The sequence below is a fragment of the Pteropus medius genome, unplaced genomic scaffold (assembly GCF_902729225.1).
Source record: "Pteropus medius unplaced genomic scaffold, Ma_sr-lr_union100, whole genome shotgun sequence".
Taxonomy (NCBI): domain Eukaryota; kingdom Metazoa; phylum Chordata; class Mammalia; order Chiroptera; family Pteropodidae; genus Pteropus; species Pteropus medius.
Window position 1 is genome coordinate 605615 of NW_024342471.1, and position 14561 is coordinate 620175.

Genomic DNA, 14561 nt, shown 5'->3' on the forward strand with positions numbered 1-14561 from the left:
GTGACACATTATGAATACAATTAATGCCACTGAATTGCACACTTAAAAATAGTTAAAATGGCACAAGATTGGCTTTTTTGTTATACATGTTTTATCACAATAAAATTAAAAAAAATAAATCTACTCTTGGCACAATCTCAGAGGTGTCCAGTAGCATTTCACACAAAAAAGTTAGAACACAAGCACTAATGTGTACAATCATTCTCCCGTATATAGAGAGTGAGTTTGAGGTTTCCGAATAATTTAGTGTCATAATGACCTGCAGTAGCAAAAGCCTCTGAAGCTAAAACTGAGAAGCAGTATATGGTAGAAGGTAAGAATGTGGATGTGGAATCCCACAGGGTTTGGGCATCCAGCAGAACTGGCTCTTTATTCACTAAACTGGGCAAGCAGTTTACTCTTTCTGGGTTTTAGTTCATCATGTGCAGTCTGTAATAATATCCCCCTCCAGTAGGGCTGTTTTGAGGATTAAAAGTGTTAGAATGTAAATACATCCCCCATGTTGCCTGTTATGTGACAAGTGGTCAATAAGTTGAATTTATAATGCACTTGGTTTTGGTTTCTCCATTGATTCCTTCCCTTCCAGCCACCCATTAAACAATACACAAAACTTTCTTTGGGATGAATCAGTCATTTACTTTTGCAGATTTCCTACATTGTTTTTACTTCTTTCATCTCTATAATAACAAAAGAAAAAAGTCATAAAGACTCAGAAAAAAAAATGTTCTGATAGGTCTTTGGTGCTTGGGGAAGAATTATAGACCCTGCCTTTCCCTTGTTCTCCACTCTCACCTCATGCTGTACACCTCGCCCTTTCATTTCTCCTCTAATGGATTCTCATGGAACACAAAGTTGTTTATCCCTGAGCTAGGTGTGTGTGAGGGACTGGCAGAAGGGAGGATGCTAAAAATTATCTTTGTGAGTTATTACTCAGCTCTGATCTCCTGGAGTCCAGCTGGTGCTTTCTAGTCTTCATGCAACCCAAAGAAGATGGATTAAAGAAATAAGGCAGGGAAATTAGAGGCGGGTCCCTCTTTGTTCTAAACAAATTTATGTAGTGTTTGTTTCAGTATTTCAGGGGCTGAAAGGGGACAGTTGGAAAGTGTAGATATTCTGTTGAAATCTTAGTGGTGACACATGATGGGCATTTAGTTTCCTTTATACTGTATTATAGCATCTTAACACTATGCCAACTTGGCACAATACTGGAGGTTGAGGCTGAGATGCGGTATAAATGCTGAATTAATTAATAATAATCAGCGATACTGTGATGGATTCCATGTGACACTGAGGTCTTTGGCAGAAACTTGGTTGTGTGCAGTTTTTCACAGCACTTACAGATTAGTCTTCAAACAATATTGCCTGAGTTTGTGCCCTAGAAACCCACTCCTGTGGTTCCCAACATTTCCAAAGGGAAAATTATAGAGCAGTAATATAGCTAAAAGGAACTTGAACCAATAGAGGCTGAGATCTGATGGGCTATTATTTTCCTATGCTCTACTTATCCAGAAATCTCACCTCAAGGAAGGTAGGAAAAAATCCCAAAGGTGAAAGCTTGCCCGACAGGACAGTACCAGAGGTTTCAGGAAGAGTCACTCCTCTTGCTGCATCTTAGACATACTTCCCCCTCTCTAGTCTGCAATTTGCATTGTCCAGGAGATCCTATGTTCATGCCCAAAGATGCTGGATAAATGACAGGCAGACATGTTTGCATAATCTCCGTTACCTTTACCATAGTTCGATGTAATTTCCCCAAATGTTTCATTTATTTTATTTCAGAGACTGTGACAGTCAGGACTTGAAGTACAAGCCTGCATCTGTAATCCATTTATGAACGCTCTCCAGTGCAATCGTGAAGAGAGAGGGGAAAAAAAAAGTTGGGGGTAGGAATTATTTGGAGTTAAAAAAAAGCATTGAAAAACAAGCAGAGGGGAGTAAGAGCACATCTGTTTTCGTAAGAAATCATGGAACCTGGCCCTTTTTCAGTGGGGTATTTTACTACCACATGGCTTTAATCCTACATCTGGGCCTGTTGTTTTATGAAATATTTCCCACAGATGATGTCAATTATAATTTTTGTCCCGGTCGTCAATTTACGGACTCTTGGAATAAGACAAAATGAAACAACCAGAAAAAGAACAACTTATGTGGTCTACTCTCTGACAAAATTATAGCTGTGTGATACACATCTAAAATCAATAACTCTGCTAATGATTAGCAGAACACATTGCTTGGTTTATGAGCAGAGATGAGGCCCACACTGTGCACATGTTTGGCACTGGATTGCATTTTTTGTTTGCTGTGTATTTACCAGCAGATGTTCAGCTGTTGAATGCTTCTTCTATGAGCCAGTAGTAGGCCCGTGTCTGTGCAACATTTATAAGTCATCTGCCAGCAATACAGGTGGAATGCTTTCATGCAGCCTTTTTGGGTTCCTTCTGCAGTGATGATCTATCCGAGAAATCAAGAATAATTCTTTATAGAGTTATATGGCTATTAAGATGTGGAACTCTGCTCTTCTGTGTAAAGTTGAATAAATTTGGATTTCGGCATATGGAATTGGAATCTCTTTTCAGAATCACTTTGAAAGAACCATTGTGGCGTTTAACTTTAACAGCTGGTCTGCGGGTGAAAGGTTTTTGCTGAGAAACAAAGAAACTCCATTCGTCCTGAGTAGACCAAAGTTTTGACACTAGCAGTTTCTCTCTTTACTTACACTGACTCTTTTAATGCAAAGAGATAAACCAGATTCTTTAGAATCATTTCATAACCACAGATTATATAAGTAATAAGAAGCAACATAGTTGAGTGCTTTAAAATTCTTGGGGAGTGAAACTGTGTCGAGGGGATTCTGCCACTTTAGTGTTCTGGCTATTGAAAGTTTTTAAAACGAGAGGGAAAAAACGGGAAAAAGAGATCCAGAATAGTCTATATCCTCATGATTCCTTTATTGTGTGTGCATGTGCTATATTTTTGATATAATTATATGAATTTAATTTTAGAAATTCAAAAGATAAATGAGCTAAAATTTAATAGCATTTAATATTGATGAATGAGAATTTACATACATAAATGATTTCTTTTTTTAATGGAATAAAATGATACCTCTATTTTCTCATGAATTTCCTTGTTGAGTAGTTTCTCCTTATGATCCCTGCTCTCCCAGCTTCTCACAGGATTCCCTACTTTATCCACCATTGTCCTAGGTCTGAAGTTCTAGAAGTGGAAAAGTCTGAGGCTGAGATTCAGGTGCACGTGATTTATTATAGAAGTGTCCTCAGGGGAAAGGGCCTGAGGGAAGCAGGATGGCCAGGGAAGGGAGGCTGAGCAAAGAGGTCCTCTAATGTGGAGTCTGGCTTCCACCCGATCCCATAGGAAGCTCTGGAGTATCAACTGCACCACACCTTTGGCCCCACCTTGAGGCAACAGGGCAATGCAGTCATGCAAGTAATCTCCTGGCAAAGTGGCTACTGCTTGGCCAAATGTAATCCTCTAGAGAAAGAGAGTTATGAGCCTTTAGCAGCTGATTTGGACAGCCACTGGAGGAAGGGTGCAGGACCTCTAAAGGGGGTTGGGGTGGGGCACCAGTAGTGTCCAGTTCAATAACTTACTGTGGTTTGTATGAGAGAAAAGATAGTCCAAAAACAAATCTATTGAAAGAAACTTTGTCCTCATTGCCCAAGTCCAGAGGCATTTGATTAGAATTATCCAAATATGTTACTGTTCGATAATATAGTAAGTGTTAAATTCTCGGTTTCTCCTCCTCTGTCTTCTTTCCAAATATTTCCCCAGTATTGACTACTGTGAAATGATCTAACCTGGCACCAGACCCAGGAGACATAGATGGAGTTGCCCCCAGGCTTAAGGGGATGAGTCTGATAGCCCACATACAAACAGATCTTTTCAACGCTATTAAACATTAAATTGTTCTGGCTTGTAGCGTGGGTTCTCTTCAATTATCAGAGCCCCTTCATCTAAAGCCAGGTTCTGGTTTGTTGTGAGAAGGAGGGTATAAAATGATGGCCTCACATAATCCTTCACAAAGACAATGCCAAGTGTAGCTAACTCAGAATTATCTGCTTGATATCACTTCAAGAGAAGAATGATATGGACCCCTCTTTGCTAGAATTTTCAACTCCAGATCTCTTTCTATGATTTAAGGCTCTGTTGCCTCAACAGTACTCATTTAAATAGAAATGTCTTGGGCAGAATTACAGCACCAAAGTAGGCAAAGTGGAAAAAAAAACTGTAGGATTCCAGAACTTGAGCATTATTCTCAATTCCTGAAAAGGGGGAAATTTTTGTATTTCTTTATATGTTTATTTATTATTTAAACTTAAGAACTGAGCTTATTATATTTCAAAAATTTAGTTTATTATAGCTTGTCTTATATTGCAATTATGAGAAGAAAATATCTGTCCCCCACTTATTTTATACTACCCAAATTATCAAAAAAATTGTCTGCATTTATTTTCTTCTCTCTTTGGCCATTCTCTCACTCATTCCTTCACTTAACATTTTATATTTATCACTTATTCAGTAGATATTTGACAAACATTGCAATAAGTACTGTGAGTAAATATCTCAATCAAGTGTGAGAAATAGCTTCCAAGCAGATAATCACAACATAATATAACAAAGCTACAATGCAGCTTGGTATAGAATCCTTGAGAAGAAGAATAGGGAGCACTGCTAAGGCAGACAACACTCACATTAGGAAGGCAGAAACATCATGTGCAAAGGCTTAGAAACATGAAAATGATCAATACAACTGGATGCAGTGAGGAGGAGGCAGGAAATAAAAGAATAGATTAGGAACAAGGTCTTTTCAAGGGACAGAGGCATAAAGACTTTCTTCTACAGGAAATGGGGAACAGTAAAGGCATGTAAGTCAATTGGTTTTCAGGATGACACCTCTTAAGTTCTTTCTCCAGTCACCTGGGGTCAGCAAACTTGAAGAATAAAGTTTTATTGAACACAACCACACCCATTCATTTTCAAGTTGTGTGCCTGCTCTCTTAATAGAACAACAGAGTTGAGTCCTTATGACAGAAACCACATGATTCACAAAGCTGAAAATATGTACTATTTGGACCTTTACAGAAAAAGGTGTGTAGACCCCTGCACTAGAGGAGAAAGAGATTTGGTTGCTGAGAAACCAAATCCCAGCTTCTGCAATGGCTGTTGACGTGGAGAATGAGTACCTGACCCAGGGACCTAGTGTAAAGGTTGAGGGGAGATGCCTGCCATATTTGGAAGTTATTTCTATGATCGAATTTAAAATCCTTGTTGATCGATTAACTATGAGAAGTGAGGGAGTTAGGCTAAGTGTAATTTCCAGATTTCAACTTGCACAATGACTTGAGTAGTTGATTGTGATAGTAAATGAAGAAAAAGGAACAAATAGGTGAGAAGGGAGGAAAATAGATAATCATATAATTTTGGACATGTTAAGAATGCAGTGCTGATGAAATACTCCAGGACTGATCTCTAGTTGGCAGTTGGAAAAAACGAATGAGAAGAGATACAGATTTGGGTTCTGCTGAGTTTCCTTTGTTATGTGAGTGCTAGCTGCCTGACTTTATTGTAGCTTTGTTATATTATGTCATAAGTATCTGCTTGGAAGCTATTTCTCAAACTTGGCTTTGAACTATTTACTCACAGCACTTAATGCAGTGCTTGTCAAACATCTATGGAAGAATATTCTACCATCTCCCAGCTGTGATCTTATGGTATATCCTCATCCATCTCCTCAGCTTTAATTACAATAACATCAGTGATTCAGAAATATGTATTTCTAGCCAGACTTCACCTCTCTACGACATCTGTCATTTTTCAATGCCCCAAACCTTTTGAACACCTCCTCCCCTTTCCATTATCATTATTCTTCCTTTTGTCAACCCTGCCTTCCTAAGGTAGAATTCCAAACCAACATTTCCTGTGTCTCCATGCTGCTTGCCATCCCTTAGAACATTGAATGTGTTCTCTAGGCCTTCATAATTAACCTATAGACCTGTTGAACCTTGCCATGTATAAGTTCACACAGGTTAATACTGAATATAAACTAAAATTAGAATGAGAATTGTATTCTTTTTTTTTTTTGGCTGTAATTTATGCAATTGCTTTTTTGTGATTTTTAGAAAAGGAAGCACCTGTGTTACTTTATACTGTAAAATTTTCTTAAACAAAATTTGGTGAATGTCACTAGTCCACCTCACATTTTGTTTATGATTCTAAATTGTCTTAAGTTGTATCTACAGTGTGTTCTTATCCTTCCATTTAATTTGGTGAATATATTAAAATTTTCTCACACCCAAAAGTTTAGTCTTCTTTAAACTTATTTTTGGTATGCTCATAAATGGAATGAGCTCCCTCTGACAACATCCAAGAAAAGCTGGAAGTACACATATCACAGGTTGAATGGCTCCAAGATTCTATCTTGGCATAACAATCTATAAAACAAAAATCACTATTCCCATTGGAGAATATATATATATATATATATTTTATAGACATGCGGTCGGGTCCCACCACATAGATCCTTCCTTATGGCATTTGAAGGTGCATGGGAATATTGTAAGGTTGTACAGTTTTGCTAAACAAAGTGATGGACCAGCTATGACAGAGGTTCTGATGTTCAGCCTCTGACTGGGTAGATATTAAACAATCAGTAATGGAAACCGTGGGATTTTTATTTTTAGAAATTTCCTCTGGCTGGGTATCTCTTAACTAAGTGGTATTCAAGGTTAGTATCCTGACTTCCAGAAATCCTGGCAATTCATTAAAGCCCAGGTAGTAAGAGTCTTTTCTTTAAACTAGCTAGAGTGGTTTCTGTTACCTATAACTGATACAAGCCCCAAATTTATTCTCCAACCTTTTTAATGCCACAGTTTAGTCTCATTCTTTGTGCCCCAGCTATACTCAATGTCTTACCATTCTTCAGACTTCTCATTCTGACCACCATTGAACTTTCGTGCTTGCTCTTTCATCTTCTTGGAATAGTTTTCTCTAGTCTTACCGCGTATTCCCAAACCCAATGTATTGTTCATATATGCTATTGTTATACACCTCACCTCAGTCATTACTTATTCAGAGATTTGTCTGATTGCCCTGACTACATCAAATTTCCCTATGAAGATCTTTCATGTACCGATGTTATTTATCTCAGTTGTAATCTGCATTCATATTGGATTAATGACTTTCAGTCTTCTATACTGTAAACTGTATGGAAGCAATGCTCACCCAATTTATCTCCAGAATTTAAAATAATACCTGGCACACATAGTTGCTTCATAAATATTGGTTGTTTTGATGATTGGTAAAGAATTATAAGCAGTGCAAATAATTGCCATTGCTCCAAGCTTCTGTTACTTTATTCTTTGGAAAGCATTCGAGAACCTCTTATTCTTATTTTACAAATAATTTTATATATATTTATATTTGTATATGTACATGAACTTAGTAAAACTGTTGTTCAAATTTCAGCAGTTTAGAAGCTTTAGTATTTTTAGGTATTCCAGAAATTCACATCTATTCATTCCCTCTCTAGTCGAGAGTATTAGGCTACAGGATTTGAAATCACAGGGAGTTGAGAAAGGTTTATAAGTATATGTCATCCTCCTCCAAGGTTTTACTTCAGAAAGATATATCTATATCTCGAGGTAGTATGCAGGAAGAATTAAGAAGAGGTAATCATGGTAACCTACTATGGCCCGAAGAAAGGAGAGGATGTAAATTCTAAAAAGCTAATGATTAAAGTCTAGGCCATTGGAGAATAGGGGTATTATTACCAGAATTATAGAATAAACATTAAGCATGTGGATAACATTTGTCTTTCACTTTATAAGCTGTACTCGTTGCTTCTTTTTTTTTTTTCCCCAGAAGTGTAACATAAGAATCAGAGAAGTCATCACATGTCCAATGGTGGACAGCAAAAAAGATGGGAGTCAGGATACAAACCCAGTATTCTGATCCTAAATTCTACATCATTTCAGCTGCCCCATGTACCTTGGAAGAGAAAAATGGTTTGGAGGAAAAGAAGTGGTACTGACTTGGAGGCAAATACAAGGGATTTCATTGTAGACATGGTAAGTTTGAAGCAAGAAAATATTATCTTAAAAATGACCAGCAGTTTCTCTAAAATATTTATGAAATGTATCATTTATTTGGAGGAAACACTCATGGTGATTGATTCAATTTATAAAGAAAAACAAATTTTAATACAAATAGTCACTTTCTGATTTATCTGCTTGGTGATTTGCATTGACTAACCCTGAAGACACCTGTATTTGTATTATATTACAGTCACATTCTTGTACCCCTTAAATAAAAATTAATTTGTACAATGCTGTCTTATCTTGTAGAGTCCCATCTCTTACACTGCAATACTGTCAAAGAATAACCTGAACATATTAAGCTGTGTATATATTTTATATCTCGGGTTTTACTACTACTATTCTCTTGGTCTAGAAGAGTCTGTACAGATAGAAGAGAGTTTATCTTTATCTTAGAGATCTAGTTTATCTTTCCACTTTTCTATATTTGTATAACAAAAAGTGTCCAAATGAGTGACTCAAGTTTGAAGCCAGAGAGATGCTTGTCAATGGGATTTAGCTCTAAGAGGCAAAAGTAAAAAGAAAAGAAGAAAGAAAGGAAGAAAGACTTTTCAGTTAACATTAAAACTGTCCCAAGAGATCAGGTGACGTACAGTTCATTTCACTGAAATTAGTAAAATTTAAGCCAGGAACATTTAATTATATTCAAGAAATAAAGTGATGCACCTGAGGTGACCCCGAACATTGTTCTATAAAAAGTAACAACAATTAGTATTACAAATAGTATTTAATTAATCTTTATTGTCGTTAATATACCTTTCAGAAGTAGACAGAATTCCACCCAGAACGTCTAGAGTTAGAGAATTTTGGGATACTTGTATCTATGACAGTAGGAGATAAGGCAAAATGAAAATTATATTCTGCCTTATGCACACATCCTTTTATTAAGAGAGGGCCAATTTGGCTATAATTGGGATTTGTCTTGAATTATTTACCAAATGCCTTGGAGTTTGCAAACCCAAAACCTAGTTTTGTTGAGTGTTTTTCTCTCAATTTTTAAACCCAAGTGATTCCTAAGGAAATTTAATCCATATGTTACAGAATCATTTACACTTAACTCATCAAAATGTTTTGTAAGGGCTATTTGATGTCCAAGATGTCTTTAAAAACCATTCGTCTTAGAAACAGGAAATTGTTTGTTTTGCTTTTTGTTTTATTTTGTTTTGTTTTGCTTTGTTTTGTTTCTTTTCTAAGAGTAAACAGCCTAGGAACACAGAAAGACTGAGACCAAGTTCAAGATTTTTAATGTTTAGAATTAAGCAAATTCTGTACACACAAAATAACACATTCTTAAAGTTATAATTTTAGCATAGCTGATACTCGGGATTCCTATTAGTTGATTAATACCAAATAAGTGTTCAATTATTTTTCTAGGAAAATATAAAAAGCAAAGCTATCTTTAAAAGATATAGGAAATATTGGTATATTAATAACCATATAAGGAATTAAAATATAGTCAATTATTTTTCCCTAATAAAGGCATCATGCCTTATTGGTTTTATAAAAGAGTTCTTTTAAACTCTAAATAATAAAGTAGCAAAAATATATACAAGCAATTTATAGGAGAACTATAAATGACTAATATGCATATGACAAATTATTCAACTGCACTAATATTCAGTAACAATTTTTTGTGTGTTTTTGGCTGTTGTCTAGAGAAATTGGAAATGTTATATGATGGTAGTAGAACCATAAGTTGGTAAAGTCTTTATCAAAGGGAATTTTGCATTATTAAATTAAAAAACAATATGCAAGCTCCTTGATCCATTAACCTCACTTCTGGCTGTCCAACCTAGAGAAACGTCTCCACGAATACAAAAAGTACTTCAAAAAATATGCATTGCAACATTGTTTAACAGAGTGAAATGATGTATTTTTGTAATATAATTACCATAAAGACAGCAGAAGCAAAATTATTTAAGAGATCAAACCAGTAGGGGTCTAAAAAATAAGGAAGGCAGAGAATTCTGGAAGGGATTTGTCACGAAATGCTGACTATCAGCAGAGATTTTTATCATGGTTCTGGGGAAAAGAGTTCTCTCCATATAAAAGCTTGAAATTGCACTGAGTTGGAAAGATCAGAAGAAACACCACTCCCTCCAGCAGTCCTGGTAGGTTCATTTGGCACATGTGACCCCTCCAAGCAGGTGTCCTCCAGTTACAAACGGGTCTTAAATGACTTGATGATAGGGTGCTCCTTGTCTACTAGATGGTGGCTCACACACTAGAAAAATCTCTTCTTTTCTCTCCTGAACCTTATGCTGACTCATCCTAGAAGAATGAATAATGGAAATCATTGTAGTCTCTGTTGGATCTCTGGGAGAGGCACCAGCTCTTAACAGTATCTGGGAATTTACAAGCTTGTACTTTCAGCATCTGCTACCTGCAGATGGCATTGGCAGTCCTTTGGATCAAGGACCACTGAAGCTTTGCTAATGTCTTTCTACCACAAAGACTTAAAATATGACCAAGAATCACTATACATAGTTACAGAATTTTTTTCTTGTGATAAGAACTTTTAAGACCTACTCTTTAGCAACTTTCAAACATACAATAGAGTATTAACTATAGCCACCATGTTGTACATTATATCACCCATGACTTATTTATATTATAACTGGAAGTTTGTTTCTTTTGTCTCCCTTCACCCATTTTGCCCACCCCCAAACCCCCACCTCTCGCAACTACCAATCTACAAACTTGGCTTTTCTTTTCTTTTTATAGTCTTTTTTTATTTTTTGATACTTTTTAAAAAAAATTATTAGAATCACATTGATCAACAAAATCCAATGTTTAAAGTGTATAATTCAACAGTATGTTGTATATATACTGCATTGTGTGTTCACCACTCAGAATTAGATTTCTTTCTGTCAACAATTTTTTTTTTTAGATTCCATATGTAAGTGAGATCATACAATATTTTTCTTTCTCTGAATTATTTTACTTAGCATAATGCCATCAAGGTCCACCCATGTTTTTGCAAATAGCAAGATTTCATTCCTTCCTATAGATGAATACTATTCCATATATATTGTCACATTTTCTTCATCCATTCATCATTCATCAGTAGATACTTAGGTTGTTTCCATATTTTGACTATTGTAAATGATGCTGTAATGAACATAGGGGTGCATGTAGCTTTTCAAATTAGTGTTTTCATTTTCTTTGGATAAGTACCAAGAAGCGGAATAGCTGATCGTATGATACTTCTATTTGTAATTTTTTGAGGAACCTTCATACTATTTTCCACAGTGGCTGCATCAATTTACATTCCTACTCACAGTTCCTTTTTCTCTACATTCTCTCCAACACTCATTATTTCTTGACTTTTTGATAATAACCATTCTAACATTGTAGCTTTGATTAGCATTTCCCTGATGATTTGTGATATTGAGCATATTTTTATGTACTTGTTGGTCTCTGGATCAGCTTTTATAGTTTCGTGACAATTATCATTATCGATAATTATATTGAGTGTTTATTTGTTTATTATCTGTCTCTCACTCCCTCCAAAAAGAGTTCTTGAAGATGGGGCATTATTTCTTTTGTATTCCCATCATCTAGAACCATGAGTGGCACCTGGTATATATTTAATAAATTGTTCCTTAGTGAATGAACAACTGAAAGAAGTATTATTACACAATATTAGTTAACAGTTAAAAAAGAATAAGGTAGGTTTATACATTCTGATATAAAAATGTTTCCAAACCATATTTTAAGTATAAAAGAACAAGTTTTATAAAAGTATATATATTAAAATACACACATTAAAATATAGGATTGTACCCATATGGTGTCACTGGGTGTAAAGTACAGTGGAAAGATATAATTTAGTATGAGTGCCAGAGACCTTAACTATAGTGCTAAAATTATAACTGATTGATTTTATAGAAGGGTTATTTTATTTAAATGTTACTTAAATTACAGCCATGAAATTTTATTATAATTTGCATTCCACCCAATGTTTACTTTTTTTTAAGTTAATTAATTAATTTTTTATGATGACATTGGTTGACAAAATCCAATAAATTTCAGCTGTACATTTTAACAGTAAGGCGTATAAATATTTACATTGTGTGTTCACCTCCCTTAGTAAGATTTCTTTCTGTCGCCACATATTTGACCCCTTTTACCCTGTCTATCCCCCCCTCCTCCCTCCGTTCTGGTAACCACTGGTATTTTGTCCATGTCCATGAGTCTCTGTTTGTTTGTCCTGTTCCTTTGTTGCTTTTAGGGTTATATCCCACATATAAGTGATATCATGTGATTTTCAACTTTTTCTGTCTGGCTTATTTGGCTTAGCATGATTATCTTGAGGTCCATCCATGTTGTTACAAATGGCAGTATTTCATCTCTTCTTATAGCTGAGTAATAGTCCATTGTATATATGTACCACTGTGGTACAACGCTTACTTTTGTAGGTATATCACCAGTATTAATTCCCTCAAGAAGGTGACATTTATATGTATGCTGTTTCCTCCACATTCTTATCTATTTCTTTACAATGAAATGATCTTCCAGACAGCTCGGCTGTCTATTTTTTCCTTTTACTTTTATACAGTAAAATTCTAGCTATTTATGTGCTAACAGCAGCCTTTCTTAAACCTAAAGTCCTAACACTTATTGATCTGGAAAATTTGACTATGTTTGTTCATTTACTTGTTGCTGAGAACCTGCTGTGTATCAAACAATAAATTTCTTCCCCTCAAAGATTCCCAGCCTAAGGTGTTTCCCAAATGACCTTTTACCTAACTTTTCTAGTTGGTCAGGATTTACCATATTAATAAATATTTAGATGATGCTTTTAAATATCAATCAGAAGTCAATAAGGAAGGTACCCCAGTTTTGCAGAGACTGACCATAAAATACAAAGAGGTGGTGACTTGTCCATCTATGCATAGATATTTAGACAAAGAGCTAGAACAAGAATTCAGATCTTCAAAGATAATTTGCTTAACTGACTAAGTCTGTGTAAAATAATGGGGCTAGTCAAAATTATTATAAATGTCCTATATAAGTTATCTATTTATTACCTCAGTAATGATGGATACCTGACAACATGAAGCCTCAATGTTATGTATTGTTCACACTTATAGACATAGCTAGGCGGTTCTGCTGATCTTGGCTGGACTCACTCATGTCTGGGGATTGCTGGCTGTCGGCTAGTCTAGGCTGGTTTTGGCTGAGGGGACTGGGATGACTCAGCTCTCCCCGTCATGTCCCTCATCCTTGAGCAGGCTAGCCTGGGCATGTTCTTCGTGTGGTGACAGAAGCAAAAGGGAGAGAGGGAGAAAGATCAAGCTCAGTTTCACAAGTGCTTTTTCAGACTCTGCTTGTGTCATGCTTGTTAACATCTCATTGGTCAAATCAAGTCTCACGGACACCATCAGATTTGAGGTGGGAGGGCCCTAAAAGGTAACATGAAAAAGTGAATATAGGAAGGAATTAAGACTTGACCATTTTTTGCAATCTATCATAGATCTCTTCAAGTATTGGAATATTACGATTAGACTAATATTTAATTGAAACATTTTGTTTCCTACTTTTAATTTGCACACACACACTCACACATACACCCGCCCCCCCAAGAAATTGGGCCAAGATATACTTGTGTGAAATGGAAATTAAAAAAACAAAATGGTCTTTCATTTTTTTCCCAGCACTGTTCTCAAACCTCATGCTTTTATAGTTCAGTTTTGAAGCATTTCCATCAATTTATGAGCATGAATCTGTTTTTTCCCCCTAGAAATTCCTGTTTTGTTTGTTTTTGATTGTTTTTCAATAATCAATATGCTTTGCAATGATTTACATAATGATTTGTATCATTTGATAGCTGAATTCCCAACTGTTCCTAATTGTTACACTATCTTAATTAACCGATTGCTCATTCAAATTAATGTATTGAAAAGAGGAGGAATAAAAGGGGAATGAGGTTCAGGAAACATAAAAATGGATTTAACATGGGGTAAAAACCAATCAGGAACTGAATGATAAAAAATGGACTTTTATCTCTTTATTTTATAATCCTACAAATTTTGCCAATAAAGAATACTGAACCATACATATGCCTACACACAAATGCATTTAAAAAAATATCACAGCAAGCTTCCTATTGTGTCAACTTTACCAATCAGTTCACCTGTTATACTAATATTAACCTTGATCTCACTATGTAGAGAAAGGCTGATTATTAACTTTGATCTCATTAGGTAATACTTTGTCTATTTGGAAAGCCCTTCTCCATCCTCTGCTCAGTCAGTTCCTTTATAATCCATATCAGTGGGCTCATCTTGCACTTCACAAAGATTGTTCTGCTAAACAATAGCTCTGCCTTTGTTAAATAAACTTGGAATAAGCTGCAAACTATGTCTACCACTTGGAAATTTACAGCGACATTACCAAAATAAAGATTCTTAAAAGTCCTGCAATAAACCTTTATTTAATTTA